This window comes from Artibeus jamaicensis, unplaced genomic scaffold, assembly GCF_021234435.1.
Source record: "Artibeus jamaicensis isolate MK-2021 breed Jamaican fruit bat unplaced genomic scaffold, CSHL_Jam_final contig_415, whole genome shotgun sequence".
NCBI lineage: Eukaryota > Metazoa > Chordata > Mammalia > Chiroptera > Phyllostomidae > Artibeus > Artibeus jamaicensis.
This window is the reverse complement of record NW_026521823.1, coordinates 10,573,553-10,591,073: the sequence shown is the minus strand read 5'-3', so window position 1 is coordinate 10,591,073 and position 17,521 is coordinate 10,573,553. Positions and strand designations below refer to the sequence as shown.

The following is a 17,521-nucleotide window of genomic DNA, read 5'->3' as shown; positions in this document are numbered from 1 at the left end:
CTGTTGTACCAAATCCTTGCTCACATTTCATGTTATCAGTAGCAATTCTAATAGGTTTATTGTGATTTCACTTTGTTCTTTTAATTTACAATTTCTTAAAGACATAGTTTTAATGTCTTTTTCTATACATATTTGCCAACTGTTTATCATCTTTGCTGAAGTGTCTGTTCAGATATTTTGTACATTTTTAATCCACATCTAGTTAGATTCTTTTCATTTTAAGTTTGGGAAAATGATTTCCTTATAAAAAAGTTACTAAAAAACAATTACATTTAGTTGTGACACCATGAGCTGAAAATTTTCGAAGTTTTATTTTGCATAATTATTTAGTCTTAATTTATTTGCAAAATACTTATTTTTACCATTTTTTCTCCCTGTATCACTTCTCTTCTTTTTCTTTGATTTGTTTAAAAATCAATACGTTTCTAATTCTAATTTAGTCACCAAGTTTGTTTGATTGTTTATTTATTTATTTCCTTACCCAAGGACTTTTTTTTCATTGCTTTTGGAGAGAGAGTAAAGGAGAGATATTAAAACATTGATGTGAGAAAGGAATACTTATTGGTTGCTTCTCTTAGGCTACTGGACCAGGCATCAGACCCATAACCCAAATATGTGCTATGACTAGAAGTCAAACCTGCAACCCTTTGGTTATAGGACGATGCTCCAATCAACTGAGCCACAATGGCTAGAGTGCTCACCACCTATTTTAAATGATACAATCAATTATTTTAATTTAACACATTCAAATAAAAGGGGACCCACTTAAGTAAGGACAAACCTTGATAAATATTTTATCTTGCATTTTTTAATTAAAAAATTATTTTTGATTTTGGAGAGTGGGCAAGGAGGGACAAAGAGAGACACATCAGTGTGAGAGAGAAACATCAGCTGGTTGCCTTCCATATGCACCCTGACCAAGGACAGAACCCACAGCCTCTGCATGTGTCTTTTTTTTTTTTAAGATTTTATTTATTTATCTTTAGAGGGGAAGGGAAGGAGAGAGGGAGAGAAACATCATGTTGGTTGTCCGGGGGACGAAGGGGGATGTGTCTAACCAGAATAAAACCGGAGACCTTTTAGTTTGCCTGATGATGTCCAACCAATGGAGCCACACCAGTCAGGGCGATCTTTTCTTCTCATATCAAATTTTAACAGCAAATACCACTCATAATATCTTTACTAATATGTTTCTACCTGATATACTGAAATAGTTATGTCATGAATGATAATTGTTAAGTACATTAATATTAATAAAAACATAAAACCAATAGCCACAGTGATGAGACATGGTAGTATAATTTCTAAACATGTTACTACTGATGTCACACTGTCTAGGCTTGAATATTGCACAGATTGTTTATTATGTTTGCAACTTTGTAGAAATTGCTTAATGTCTCTACACTACAGTTTTCTCATCTGTAATAAGAAGTGAGCAATAATATTAAAGAAATTTAATGGAGAGACAACATGGCTTAAAATTGAATCCTAAATGACATAAGAAGTTCTATAGTCTGTTGATTAAAGATAACCCTGTATATCAGATGCCCTATGATTTATTTGTATCTGAAAAGTTACATAGTATACTTAATTTTGAGATTAAACAATAAAAAAAAGAGCATTGCCAAAAGTAGAATTTTTGTTGTTAAAGTATTATGCTGAGTGAAATAAGCCAGGAAGTAAAGGACAAATACCATATGATCTCACCTTTAACAGGAAGCTAAACAACAAAACAAACAAGCAAATAAAATAAAAACAACGACACTGAAATGGAGAACAGGGGGACAGAGACCAGAGGGGAGAGGGGAGGGAATTTCAGGGGGAAAGGGGGAAGGATTTACAGGAACAAGTATAAAGGACACGTGGACAACAACTAAGGTGGGTGGAAAGGGGAGGGAGGTGGAGGGCATGGGGGGTGGGCTGGAAAGGGAGTAAAAGAAAGAATACTGTAGTTGAAAACTAATTTAAAAAATAAATTAATAAAAAAAGAAAAAATTAAACTCTCTTAGGGCTATATGCTCTCCAAAATAAAAGAAAATTCTGCTGAAAATTCAAACTTTTTAGTACATGACCTATGAGAAAATTAATTATAGTTATGGCACCGAGAGAGGCATTTGGGGGATTTAACTTGTTGCTGACTGTGATTCACCGCCCACCCCACCCCACGTTGTAATCATGGCTTATCAAATAGAAAACATGGGTTCTTACTGACAATTCAACTGACTCTAAATATCAGTGTTTTCTGTGGGAACTTCAGAGGCATGTTAAGATGGAGTCAGAAGCACAGAAACTGCTCTGTAGAAGCAGTAACCAATTGCACTTTTTAAAATTTCTCAACAGTTCTCCAATCATGGTCTCAGGGAAACCAAGTATGCAGAACAAATAATCCACCTGATTAGAATTCATTATGGGAAAATCTCAAGCAGCACATCTGCTGAGATGGCACAGAGCCACCTGCCCTTGTGCCTCGTCATGACTTGGGTGAGATTCTCACTGTAAAGAGGGATGGAGCACTGTATCCTGCAGCACTATGTCATAAAGATTGCCTGCTCTAATGAAGTGTGGAGAAAATCAGTGCCTCTTGTTTTATTGTGTTAAGCACACCATGAAACACAGAGAAATATAAGAGATAAGTGCTTGGGAATATCTCAAATACTTCTTCACACTGGCTAACTGGGGGTGGGACTAGTCACATTAAAGTTCTCCATCTAACACCTGTGAAATTGCAAAGTACACTGACAGAGTCAATGTGCATAATTTGTTTCAGCCAATAGTTTTCTTAAGAAGTATTGAAATGTCACCCTTGCTTTTATTCTCCTAGTCTTAACAAGTTCACTTTCCTTTTCTAAAATTGTGTGAAGTTCACTTTTATGTGTCACATTTAGGAAAAAAATTTCTTCAAGAGAGTTTATTGTAATCAAAAGCTTTTAGATTTACTGGTACAAGACCCATTATGATGTATTCCCTGACTTTCATTTAGGTCTAAAAATGTTCAGAATCTTAAGTACATTTCCTGTTTTTATAGCTGAATGTAGAAAGTATTTTAGAACACTTTCCTAGATGGGTGTTTTGTATTCCAGTGATACTTTTATGTAAAACAAGTCACTGTTATAGTAGTTGCCCATTCACATTCCCCAACAGGTCTCATATTAAGGTATTCTATCAATCTACAGGAATGATATGTCATAACTTGGATTTTCTGTTCTTATGGATTTATCTTCACATCACAATTTGGCAGTAGGATTATGTAGCACACAGAGCATACTAGTAATTGTTCTTTGTGGAACTGTAAAAAGAACCATTTATATTTGACACACAACTCACAGGGGAAGAAAACAAAAGCGAAATCAAAGCACACAGGGCTCAAAAGATATAACTTACTGGAGCCAACAAGAGAAACAAGAATGGCCCTTTCTTCTTTGGCAATGCATGCTGCCAAAAGCAACTTGGAGATGCAGCATGCTACAAAAATTACATTTGTGGAAAACATTCTTATTCCGACTATTATTTTTGATCAGATATTAGAATTATTGATGTACCTGAAGTTTTTTCTTTTTTCCCCTATACTATTCTGAAACCTCAGTTCTCTATAATGGTGATGCACAATCACAGTAAAACAAATATTCTTAGAGGATCACAATTTAGATTAAGGACACCTTAAAGATTATGAAGACTATTTTTTTATTATCTTTCAATTACAGTTGTCTCAATTTTTTCGCCATTGCCCTCCCCTGCCTGGCCCAACCCCCCACCCTTGTTCTTTCAGTCAGCTCCGTCCCTTTGTGTATGAAAGCTCTTTAGACTGAAGTTGTTTAATCATTTCATTTCCCACAGAAGGAAGAATTAACAATGATTTTTCATGTTAAGTGATGTTTATTGAAAACATAACATCACTTCTTGGCCTTTTGGCTAAGATCAAGTGTGAAAACATAACAAACTTAAAGTGTTTACCCATGTGCTATCCTCTCTAAACTGTGAAAGAGATGTTTAAATATCTGAAAACAGATCAAGATAATAAATGTATCATAAACAAGATTTTAAAAATATGTTTTATCACAGTTATGAGGCTTTTAATCATAAGGCCCTCTTTATGTATATTTATCTATTTTTTCTTAAAGTGAAAGTATACAGCAAAACAGATTATTAAAACATTTTTATTGTAATATATGACATATTCAGAGAGGTGGATAGAAAGCAAACACTTGGGTAAATAGAGGCCAGGGTAAGAAAGAGAATGAAGGTAACCCTCAAGAAATGTCTTGCCCCTCTCTCTGCTGAGTGTTCCCTCATGATTAGCACCCTTTTCATCCTTCCCAAAGACAACTAGTATGTTAATTATTTTCAGTTTTTCATTTATGTATGCATCTGTTTCACATTTTACTTTACTAAAATCATATTGGATACATTATTTTATGCCTAGTTATGTGTTTGGGTTGTTGTGAGTTCATTTTCATTTGTTTCAAGGAATTTCTTGATCTTATCTCTGATTTGATTGGTTGCCCATTCATTATTTAATAATATGCTATTTAGCCTCCAAGTATTTGAATATTTTTACTCTTTTAATTAAGGTTGATTTCTAATTTCATGCCATTGGGATCTAAAAAGTGCTTTATATAATTTAAAATTTTGAGCTTATTTTGTGGCCTAACATATGGTCTATCTTTGGGAATGATGCATGTGCGTTTGAGAAGAATGTATAGAGATATGTGCAAAGAAATTAAACCAGATCACCGACTTAGACTGCACACAAAAATAAATTCAAAATGAATAAAAAACTTCAATGTAAGTTGCAAAACCATAAAAATCGTAGAAGGAAACATAAGGAGTAAAAATCACATATGCATCATAGAAATACTTTTGTTGTTATAGATCCTAAGGGACTGGAAATGAAGCAGGAAATAAATAAATAGGACTACATCAAAATAAAAAGCTTTTGTGCATAAAGAAACCATTAATGGCACAAATAGTGTACCCATTATATGGGAGTACATCTTCTCCAACAATACATCTGACAAGGGGTTGACCTCCAAAATATACAAATAACTAATACAACTCAATGCCATGAAGACAAAAAACCTGATTAAGAAATGGGCAAAAGATGTGAATAGACACTTCTCCAAAGAGGACATACAGAGTGCCTATAAACATATGAAAAACTATTCAACATAACTAATTATTGGAGAAATGGGGATTAAAACCTCAGTGAGATATCACCTTATGCCTGTCACAATGGCTATCATCAATAAATCAACAAACAACAAATGTTGGTGAGGATGTGGAGAAAAGGGAACCCTTGTGCACTGTTGTTGGCAACGAAGAATGATGCATCCACTGTGAAAAGCAATATGAAGTTATCTCAAAAAATTGAAAATGAAACTGCATTATGAGCTAGCGATTCCACTTTTGGATATGTATCCAAAGAAACACAAAACACTAATTTGAGAGAATATATGCACCCCTATGTTTATTGCAGCATTATTTTTAATAGCCAACATTTGCAAGCAGTCCAAGTGTCCTTCAGTAGATGAGTGGACAAAAAAGTTGTGGTACATTTACACAGTGAAATAGTGCTTGAATGCAAAAAAGAAGAAAATACTACCCTTTGCAACAGTATGAATGGACCTATAGAACATTATGCTAAGTGAACTAAGCCAGTCACAGAAAGACAAGTTCTCCTTGATTTCACTCACATGGAATCTAGTGAACAAAATTAACTAGCAAGCAAAATACAGGCAGACACATACAAGGGGTGGGGGGAATTATTTATTTATTAAAAATTGTGTATTTTTTTTTACATTTTAAAACTTCATTACCTTCAAAATATTATCCATTTGATACAATACTCTTATTAGTATGTTTTTCCCATAGCTCAAAGCAGTTTTTTAACTCTTAGATTTTGATGCCTTTTATTGCTTCTGCCATTTTTTTTGTTTCACCTTTTCCACATTAGCAAAACATCTCCTTTTGAGGACTTTTTTTTAATCTAGGAAAAAAACAGTTACTCAGGACAAGATTGGGTGAATAGGGAGGGTAGGGCACAGGGTTCACTCTATTTTTTAGTCAAAAATGCTGAACACTCAGTATGGTGTGGGCAGGTGCACTCTCATGAAATGGACAAATACATTGTAAGAGTCTTCAAAACAATTCATTGAAGCCAAATGCAGCCTCTCACAACACCACCAGCTAGTACACTGATAAAGATGGGTTCCTAGAACACTCGCTTGTGTAGGGAGCCTAAATACAAGAAGCCTGCTCTCCAGAAGATACTTCTGTGATTTTTAGGGGTGCCCTCCTCTTAGATAGCAAGTTGACAACTCTTGAGGGGTAGGGGCTAGAAGATTGGTAAAAGGATTAAGAAGAAAAAGAAAAAACTCATGGATACAAACAACAGTGTGGGGATTTAAAAAATGGGGAGGGAGATGTAAGAGGGGGTGTAAATGGTGATGGAAGGAGACTGGACTTAGGAGACAAGCACACAATCCAGTATACAGATGATGTGTAACTGTGCAACCTGAACCCTATATAATTTTGTTAACCAGTGCCACCCCAATAAATTCAATAAAATGGAAAAAAATACTTACAAAAATTAACTGAGTAGAAAGTATTACATTATAAATAGCACATATAACATAATCTCATCACTAAAAAAAGAAGATAAACAATCAGCAGTATATTTGTTTTTATTAAATGTTTAATACCATTAAAGTTTCTCTGCTAAATTATATATTCTTCTTTAACAGTTATTTTTGAAATTTTTCTCCTTTCCAATATATTTTGCTTAGTTAAATTTTCTCCAATGTCAGTTGCTTTTCTTTCCCTTTATCATAGTATACATGTAATCTATAGTATGTAATCTATATCATATATGTAATATATATAGCTATTTTACAAGCTACACCAAAACTAATGAACCTAAAATGATAAATATTAAATATTTCTCAAAATTTTGTCAGTTGGTGACGTGACTCTTTGGTAATATTGCCTGAGTTCATTTCTCTGGCTGAGGTCGCCTTGCACTTGGGTGCAGCAAGATGTCTAAGATGGTTTCACTCTGTATGCAGGTGTGTGTAGCCTCAGCCAGAACAATTTGAGCCTTTTTCCCGTGTGAAGTTTCAGTCTGGGCCTTATAAATACATAAGTCTCGGAGTCTCAAAATGACATGAGTGAATACTGGGAGTTTCCTTGTCACTGAGCCTCAGAAATCACCTAATGTCATTTAATTGCATTAACCAGAGGGACCACTCTGATCTGAAAAGAAAAAATAAATTTTATCAATTGATGAAAGTATAAGCAGAGATTTTGTGGCCATTTTTAATACAGTTCAATGTCTTTTATTATTTATACCTTTTTAAACAAATGTAAAATCAAAGTAACAATGATTCAAGTTTATATTTTTATGTAACATCTCCACAGCAGTACTAATTCAGTGTAATTCCATAATTCATGTCAGAAATTGATTTTTTATCATATATGGGCTTTATTCAACTATGCTCATTTACAATCATCCTGGTAAATGTTAGTTTAGTTGACTTTGAGGAAGAATTACTGGCTACACTTAAACCATACATTGTTTTCTTGAACTCATAAACATAATATAAGAGGAATATTGCATTCCTATTTAATCAAGGTAATTTATGTACACAGAGCTTTAGTGAATAAGAGCTTTTGAATTTCACTACCAAAGGTACAGTGCATGAAACCAAATAATCTACTTAAAATCAAAGCCAAGCGAAAAATTTAATTTTGAAAGTATAATTAAAATACAAATTATTAAAAAGTGAGATTTTCTTATATTTCATTGTTTTTTCTTCTTTCAAATACCATATATACTTTATGCTTAACTAGTGAAGACAAAATTCCCACAATGTAAGTATATATATATTGAACATATATGCAATAATTCAATGATTCTTGGAAAATGAAGAATGATCTTTGTAATGAGCCCTGGTAAAATTAACTTATTCAAAATCAATACTATTCAAACAACTTCAATTTTCTGTTTTAATTATTTTGAAATAATATACCCCACTAAGTGCAGATTTTAAAATAGTGATTTTTTAAATGTTGAATTAATTAATAACAAACTCAGATCTCTATTTTGTGGATGTCAACAAGGATTATTTCTTAGATATAAATAAAATTTATATTATTTGCTATTAATGTATTGTTTTTATTCTTAGATTAACCTGTAGGATTGGCACCAAAAAAAAAAATAGATCAGGTGAACAGAGTGCTAGGTTAATTTGAACACTGAAGGAATTCAAGTAAATATTTTAAATGAATAGTCATTTAAGTTTTGCACCACAGATACTGCTGAGCTGTATTACTTTATGTTACCATTTGGAAATATATGAATTTCTGCTCTCACATAAGAATGTACGAGAAAAGTAAATTTTCATAAAGAAGCTATTAAAAAACATTATATTTAAATTTCTTTATTACACAGACTGTGGTAGGTATTGCTCTGAGGACTAAGGGTGATGAAAGGGGCGGGAGAGAAAGAATAAGAGAGAGTAAGAGAAAGGTGTTTATATAAGATTTATATATGTTTATATAATTAAAAACTAAATTTAAGATGTAATCATGTCTCCTTCTGAGCTGTATAAATTAAGTCAATTTTTACTCGTAAAGGGATATATATGGCTATTTTAATAACGGTGACATTAATCTTATCATTTACTTACTGGAGATCAGTACTTGATTTATAGACATGAAATACTATTAAACATTCATATACAGGGCAGCAAAGTAGAAAGAACTTAAATGCTAGAGCATAGGACTAAGATACCAGTTTTATTTGTGCATTTCAAAATTTGCCTTAATTCTTGCCAAGAGCCTGAAGTTTGGATCTAGTACCACCAGAAACTAATTGCACACATTTTAATGGTGGATTTTAAGAGACTCATATTTTATACTATTATTCAGTGGACAGTTTTTGAGTACCTACTATATAGTGATGACACTGTGTTAGAAGTTGGAGAAACGAAGATGACCAAAGCTCAGTCCATAACCCCAAAGATCTAATACTAAGGTGAAGAGGGGTACAGGCATCCCACCAGCACATGGACTTTAGAATGAGAAACAAGTGCCATCAAATCCTAGTCTCGCCAACAAATACTTGTACTTGTTTACCCTCCTTTAGCCTGGTGCCTGCTCCTTATGTTATGCCTTCAATGAACCCTTCTCCACATCTCAATCAAGAATTCAGAGCATCTGAAGTGAGAAAAAATCACAGAACATCTCAAATTTCCACCCTTTTATTTTTTTTAATTTTCGTTATTATTATATTACACTTGTCCCAATTGTTTCCCCTTTGCCCTTCTCTACCCAGCCTAACCACCACTCCCACAGTCAATCCCCACCCCGTTGTCCATGTCCATGGGTTATTCATACATGTTCTTTGGCTAGTCCCTTCCCCTTCTTTCCACCATTTTAACCAGAATTGTTTTTCTTCTACCTCTTTGCATTAATAACTCTTAAATATTAATCATATATAAGTTAAATAATTATTTCCTCAAGAAAACCAAGACTGACTTCTCTGATTAATCAAAGAACATTAGCCTAGAACACCTTGAACTTGCAAATGATTTCAAGTTGCGTGTGATTATTAATGTCTTTCTTTTCCTGTGTAGCGATTACTATTCAAGGGCAAGAGTTTGAACACTATATTTAAAAATAAGGGCCTTGTGAAACACTTTAGAATGAAGACTGTTTATATCGCTATATATTAGGTTTTTTTCATGTTAACTATTAGCACATAAAAATAAATAAATAAATAAATAAATAAATGAGGAAACTGTGAGATGTGCTGTATATATCTATTACTTATTGTATATATATATATATTGATTGCAATGATGGTATCATGGGTGATTGCATATATACCAACTCATCAAATTGTACACATTTAATAAGTCCAGTTCTTGCCCTGATTGGTGCAGCTCAGTGGATTTGGATGTTATTCCACAAACCAAAAGGTTACTGGTTAGATTCCCAGTCAGAGCACATGCCTGGGTTTTGGGCCAGGTCCCTAGTTGCGGGTGTGCAGGAGGCAACTGATCAATGTTCTTTCATACACTGAGGTTTCTCTCCTCTCTCTTTATCTCCCTTCCTTTTTCTCTAAAAATAAACTAAAAAGTAAGATATTTTAAAAAGCATTTTGAGTTCAGATTTATATTTTGAAATAATTATTTTAGCCTCTGAGTGAAAATGGATTCTATGGAATTAAAAGAGAGCAGAATGATCAAAGAAGGTGTGAGTTCCATATTTTAAGTAAAAAGTAATGATAATTTAGATCAGCATCTTAGAAGTTAATATGAAGAATAATATTCATATTTCATTTATATTTTATTGATACAGTGAACAGAATTTTTAGGCATATTAGATAAAAAAGAATTGAGAGAATGTAAGGAGTCAAAATTAGGTTATGACTTAGAAGATTAGTGAAGTAGTTGTTTATTAAAATATGACGTCATTTAGAAGGAGGAAATTTGCATAGGATAATAAAGCATTCGAATATGGTCACAATAACTTCATAATTACACTAGGATAATAAACATAATGCAGGACTGTACTAGACAAGCAGATATATGTGTATATGTTACACTACTTAGTAAACTCTCAGCAATAGTCTGGTGTTAAGAGGTTACTGATGGAACATAAACATCTAATTTTACCCACATAAGATAGATTGTGTTACTCTGGGAGCCAGTGTATACACAGGAAAAAAGAAGTCCATCTCAAGAGTATTAATGTTAAAAATGTAGAAAAATAAGACAGTTTGGTAAAAGGAAAAAGACCTTTTAGCAGATGGCAACACAGAAGACTGAGTGAAGTGAAATGAGTCAAAAGACACACACATGCAAACATTTATGTATATATATCATCTATGTCAGACACTGAGTTTTCCAAAAGTGTTATCAATATGCAAGCTAACTAGCAACGTATGAATGTTACATACTTCATCTCTATCACCCCTATGTATGTTTTATCCTGTTAAATATCCCTTGCCTATTTCAACTTGACAAAATTGTTTCCCCTCTACATGTTTATTATTTCACCATTCATACTTAAATCTCCATTTTTATTGAAATTAATTTTTGTGTATAGTTGTGGTAGAACAGTTTTTTCATCTTTTTTCATCTCTCCATGTCCTACTAACTAATATCAATTATTAAAAAGATATTTTCATCACTGTACTTCTGTGCTGCCTTTATGTGAGGTTGTCTTTTAACTTCCTGGCCATCATATCTCATTGTTATTTTGATTTGGACACATGCTGTGATTTCCCTCAATCTACCATCATGTTCCCCTCACCATGTGGCTATTTTGTATCAGGGCTTCTCTAGTGTTGAGGCCCAAGACTGGAGAAGGCTGCCCCAGAATATGAGACAATGACAGAGTGACTGCTTTGAATTAAAGTTACCTAACAGTAGTCAGTGCCAGAAGGACACCTCGATCTTCCCTTATCCTTCTGAATGCAGGAAGTAAATCTCCCATATGAAAGGTGCCATCCTTATTACTTAGAAGACACCCCTTACTGTTAGAGTTAAATAACTCAGAGCCCCAAAATCTATGTAATTAAATCTTATTATCTCTTTTCTAATTTACTATTTTGTTTAAATTCCTCATTGCTAAATATCCAAACCTTGCTTAGATTCCTTTCTAAGGAGCACTAATTTTTTGTCCTGTGTAATTTCTCACACAATTATTGTTTCTTTGTCTAAACAAGTATTAAAAGTTGCCTAGTTTAATAATTTATTTGAGGCTCACTTCATGATCTGAGCTTTAGAGTGTGATTCTCTGGTGACATGTATTACATAAATTGATTTTTCCTGTTAGTTGATTGTTATGTTGATTTTATTATTTTATTGCTAGTCCAGCCATTAGAAGTGCAAAGGGGTAGAAGAAGAAAATTTGCCCCCTTTTGAACAAAAGACCTAATGCGATTTACTTAGAATTAACAGGTGAAAACATGCTTTTTCTGACCAAAGTATTTGCAGTATGGGCCTCAGTAATTAAAAGTGATGAATGAAAGGAAGGACAGAAGGAGGGAGGAACATAGGGAGTAAAACAAGATGCGAGGAGAAAGGGAGAGGAAAATGAATAAGGAAAAGAAGAAGAAAGAGAAAAGACAAACTTCTTTTATCTTTGGACTGTTACTGAGGAAGTGTCTTTTAGACATATAAAGAGATGTAACTGTAGTCAGGTCTAGAGCTAAGATATCAAAATCGCCAGGTGGCAGAAAAAATTCTCCCCAAAATATTATCTAAATAAATGCAAAATGTGCAAAATTAATAATGGAAATAGCAGAGGAAAAGAGTTTACAAGGAAAAGCAAGAACTTTTATTTTTTTAATTAAATTTATTAGGGTTAACAAAACTACACAGGTTTCAAGTGCACAATTCCACAACACATCTGTACACTTGTGGATCACAGGACAGGAAGCCATGTCTAGAGCATGTACGGTGGTTCATGATGCAGAGGGATGGTACCACCCCTAACAGCACGGTACAGTATGTCAAACAGCACATGCCTATCTGAAGGGCGCACCACCCTCTCAGAGAGCAACATAGACAACATGGTCCTATCGGAGCTGAGGCAAACAACACATGGCTTTAAAAGCTGATGTAAACAACACGTGCCTTTCTGGGCTGAGGAAAACAGCATGCATTTACTGAAACTGAAAAAATAACATGTGTATGAGAAATTGTGCAAAAACAGCATGACTTTGTAATGAAATAGGCACAAAAGCAAAGGACTTCAGACCATGAGTGATGCATTGGGAGAACGAGGCTCCTTGAGATGTCCTGCACTTTGCACCCTCTGCGCTGTGGGAAAGAACTCCTCCTCCATCCCATCCCCTTGACTTTGCAAGATGTGTTAACCAGTTGCCTCCTAGCTGTGTGGGCATGATTCGAACTCTTGGGACTTTGGTTTGTTATCCCCTAATTCTTTTAAGGGATGTTATTGTTGTTTCTGAGTGATTATTATTGTTACTAGGTTATTATAAATTTGGATTGAATCTGCATTAATAAAAGCTGAATGAATGGCATAACCACCTGTGTTGACTGTTATTCCTTGGTCCCGGTGTGTGTTCCTGGTAGGGCTGGTGGCCATATAGGTGGCCAGGTGCTTTCCATTCCTGAGACCCAGGTTAGAAGATCCGAGCTGGAATCAAGGGCTGACTTATAGGAAAGACTGCATCATGAAATATTTACTTGTGTACTCACCACGCCAAGCCAAGTTTCTGTCCATCAGTATTTATCCCCCTGTACCCTCCTCCGCTTCCCTCCACTCCTCTTCCCCTCTGGCTATCACCACGTTGTTGTCCATGTCCATGAGTTCTTAAAATTATTTTTCATTCAATCTCTCTACATTGAGCCAGCCCCCCAGATTGTTTCCCCCCAAGAATAGTCAGCCTGATCTCTAACAGTATGTCTCAATTTTGCTTGTTACTTCATTTTGTTAATTAAATTATACATATGAATGAAATCAGATGGTGCTTGACTGGCTTATTTCACTTAAAATATTACAATACTCTGCAGGTCCATCCTGCTGTCTCAAAGGGTAAGAGTTCCTTCTATTTTAATGGCCAAGTAGTATTTCAGTGTGTAAATGTACCACACTTTTTTTTTTAATCCACTCATCTACTAACGTACACTTGAGCTGCTTTCAAATGCTACAATGTACATAAGGGTGCAGAACTTCACTTTAAAAATCCTGTGCAATTGAAACTCTAATAATAAAAATACAATTAATACAACTTATTCTGAGTAGAATGAATAAGCAAATAGCACCCCCTGATTTCTCTTGTGAACTCACTTAAACCTAAAAGATTCAATTTTCTGACCTACCTAGACAAAAGGTTTCTCTGGGATCTTTGGCCTTGGGAAAGAATGTGCCTAGCTGGAATTATGATGAGCCACAGATAATCTATGTCAGTCTACTGTAGCCAATCATAAATCACTTCCAGGAAATAATAAATATGTAGAAACAGTCCACATTGCAGTCTATAGGGTTATTTTAACCCAACTGGTTTAATTCGATGTTTTTATTCCTTTTAATTTAAATTCATAATGTTACAAAGATCATAGACTTTGAAAGAGAACATCTGCTTTTCTTTGCATGCCAGTGTGACAAATCTATTTATTCTGGGCCAAGAAACAACAGAAAAATGATAAGCCAAGCCATGAGATGATTTGGATGTAATATATTGTTTACACTCTACTTCCTTCATGAGCTCTCTTGTTTATACCCCACTTCCAGAATAAACAAAAGATAATTGTCTTTCTTTCTGCAGGTGATAGTGGCATTTCATTAGAACAAGGCTCAGGCTGTAAGTTTTAAGCAAAATCACACATCTGGGTTAATCTTCCTTTCATCCAGGTATATAAATTTTATGAATTTTTTATTATAAAGAAGAGTGACAATGCATCCAGATGTATTTTTAGAAAACACAATTGACCCTTTCTAAAAATAAATAATTTTAGAAGACAATTCTAGAGTCAGCTATTTTAAGAGTTCAAAAGATAAAAGCATTTCAAAAGCTTGCAATGAATCATCCCTAGTAAAAGAACAACCAATTTCATTTTTCACAGTTCTTTCTAACTGTGCAACTAAAATTGCCTTGTGTAAATTAGAATGAGATTTTAGTTGGGAGAAGCACAGCTTGAGGTTGTAGAAAACTTCTAACACTTGTGTCTTATCAGCAATATACTTTTCTGTTTTGTGATCACAAGTTTTCCCTTTGTCTCCTGAAAAGTCCTGCTGTTTCCTCCCCACACAGAGCAAGTGTTATGTCCCCCTGGGCTACAGTGGGGAACACACTGACACACACATTTCTGATCCCTTGATGGTGATTTAAACTGAGGAGAGGTTATTGGATTTCCCCCCAAGCCTTTCCAGCATAATGTGTTGAGAATTTTTAACATAATTGCATAATTAACATGTATTTAGAAAATACTGAGTAATGTGACAAAATGTTTTTAAAGGTTTTACATCACTTAATTTGATAAAATTAAGTAGAAATTCAAAATCTTTTTTTATTTTAGTTATTGCTAGTTCATGATCCGAGTTGAAATAAAGCATTATTGTTTTCTAAGGCTACATATTTTAGAATATCTTACAATTTTACAGGACTTTCAATTAAATGTAATATGTGTTGATATTAAATTAAACATTTTTATGTAGCCTTCTTAAAATATAAATTATACATTTGGACATGACTTACTAAAAACCTTCACAAAAACTGAATTGTTCTTGAATCTAGCAAAGAAAACATGTTAATCCATGCCAATTGCAGATGAAAATGTTTTCCCTTTTAATTTTGAAATAGTAATTGGTATTGCATTTTTCCATTACCATTTAGTCTCCACATACCCCCCACCCCTCAGCAATCACCACACTGTTGTCCATGTTCATGAGTCCTTTTTCCTCTTTGCTCAATCACTCCGTCCTCCAATCTTCCTCTCACTAGCTGTCATCCTGCTCTCTATCTATTAGTCTGTTCCCATTTTCCTAGGTAGTTCAGTTTGTTCATTAGATTCCACATATGAGTAAAACCATATGGTATTTGTCTTTCTCTGACTGGCTTATTTCCCTTAGTGTAATGTTCTCTAGGTCCACCCATACTACTACAAAAGGTAAAAGTTTCCTTTCTCTTTATGTCTGAGTACTATTCCATTGTTGCGTAAATGTCCCCTAGTTGTTTTATCTGCTCATCTACTGATGGACACATGGGCAACTTCCATATCTTGGTGATTGTAAATAACACTGCAATGAATATATGGGTGCTTGTGTTCTTTTGATTTAGTGTTTTGGGTTTATTTGGATAAGATCCCAGAAGTGGGATTGGTGGGTCAAAAGACAGATCCATTTTCCCTTTTTCCAGGTATCTCCACACTGCTTTCCACAGTGGCTACACCAGGCTGCATTCCCACCAACAGTGCAAAAGTGTTCCTCCTTCTCCACATTCTCACCAACATGTTGTTTGTAGATTTGTTGATGATAGCCATTCTGACCGGGGTGAGATAATATCTCATTGAGGTTTTAATTTGAATTTCTCTGATTATTCATGACACTGAGCATCTTTTTATATGTCTATTGGCCATCTCTATGTCCTCTTTGGAGAAGTCTCTATTCAGGTCCTTTGCCCATATTTTAATTGAGTTTCTTTTTTTGGTGTTTTAATATATATTAATATACAAATTATAATATTAAAAGCATATTAAGTTTAATACTTTTCATATAAAATGTCTTCTTAATACCTAATTTTTGTTACCAACCTTAATAATAATAATATTCACTTGTCTTATTTTGTATATAAACTGATACAAACTAAACTTCATTTGAAGATGGAAAAATATTCACAAGGATCAAATGATTATTTTTATCCTACAGGTAAATTTTATTCATGATTACACCATTACATAGAACAGTAAAGAACGAACACTGTGCAACCTAGGTATTGACCTATGAAACCTAAACGCCGAACAATTTATAGGATTGAACTTAACAATTCAGAGTTAATAATTTAAAGCTATGTATCTTTTACACATTATAATGTTTACAATGTAAATTAAGACTTTTTGTCAATAAACTTAGTTTTATTGACTAACTATTGATCCTTCCTTATGAAAACAACATTTTCATATATATAATACTCTTTATTTCATTAAAGCAAAGTATGCCATAAAGCAGTGATTTTCAACCATTTTCTTCTCACAGCACTTATAAACTAGTTACTGAAATTCTGCTGTACACACAAAATATATATTTTTTGCCAACCTCACAAAAAATTTGCCTATAACTTTGATTCATTCACACCTGATGGCTATTGTTGCATTGGCTGTCTTTTTTTTTTTTTGACCATGAGGGAAAAGAGGTCAGTGCCTATGACTAAAGACTCAGGTATTGGTTGTTTCAAAATTCTTGCAGCACACCAGTTGAAACTTGCTGCCATAAAAAAAAGATGTGATACTTACTTGGCAGGGGAGATACCATGATCACAAAGGTGGCCTTCCCAGGGCAAGAGTTATCCGTTGCACTCTGGATGTACACACCCATGAGATTTCCCCAAATGTGGGAAACTTGAATGCATAATTTGTGGTAGTGGGGACTATATTGGTGCTCTCCTTTGGACAATGTCTGTGGTGCTGAGATCAATGTTTAACCAACCTTACCTGTTGAAGTAAGAGGTCAATAGACCTAGTAAAGGTAGTGGAGAGTGTAATAGTTAAAATGACAGAACCAGGGGACACAGTGACTGGGTTCAGACTTTAGCTTCACTGATGATTAGATGTGTATCTCTGGAAATTTCACTTAACTTTGTACTGATAAAATGCACCTGCTTCAGAAAAACCTTACTAGATTTATATGAGTTTTTAAGACAAGTAGAAGGTGCTATGCAAATGTTAACTATTATTAGTATTATTATTTAGAAAATATTATTTTCAGGAAAAGAAAATGCTTTTCTATCTGATGTTTTTCTTAACATATGTTGTTTTCTTCACAGACTTGA

General features: G+C 34.0%; 1 non-coding gene across 1 annotated transcript; it reads left to right on the top strand.

Moving 5' to 3' along the window:
* The first annotated feature begins 16,977 nt into the window (after positions 1-16,977).
* Positions 16,978-17,139, top strand: LOC119057820 (U1 spliceosomal RNA). Its single transcript, XR_005084149.2, has one exon. It is a non-coding gene; the product is annotated as a U1 spliceosomal RNA (small nuclear RNA).
* The last annotated feature ends 382 nt before the right edge of the window (positions 17,140-17,521 follow it).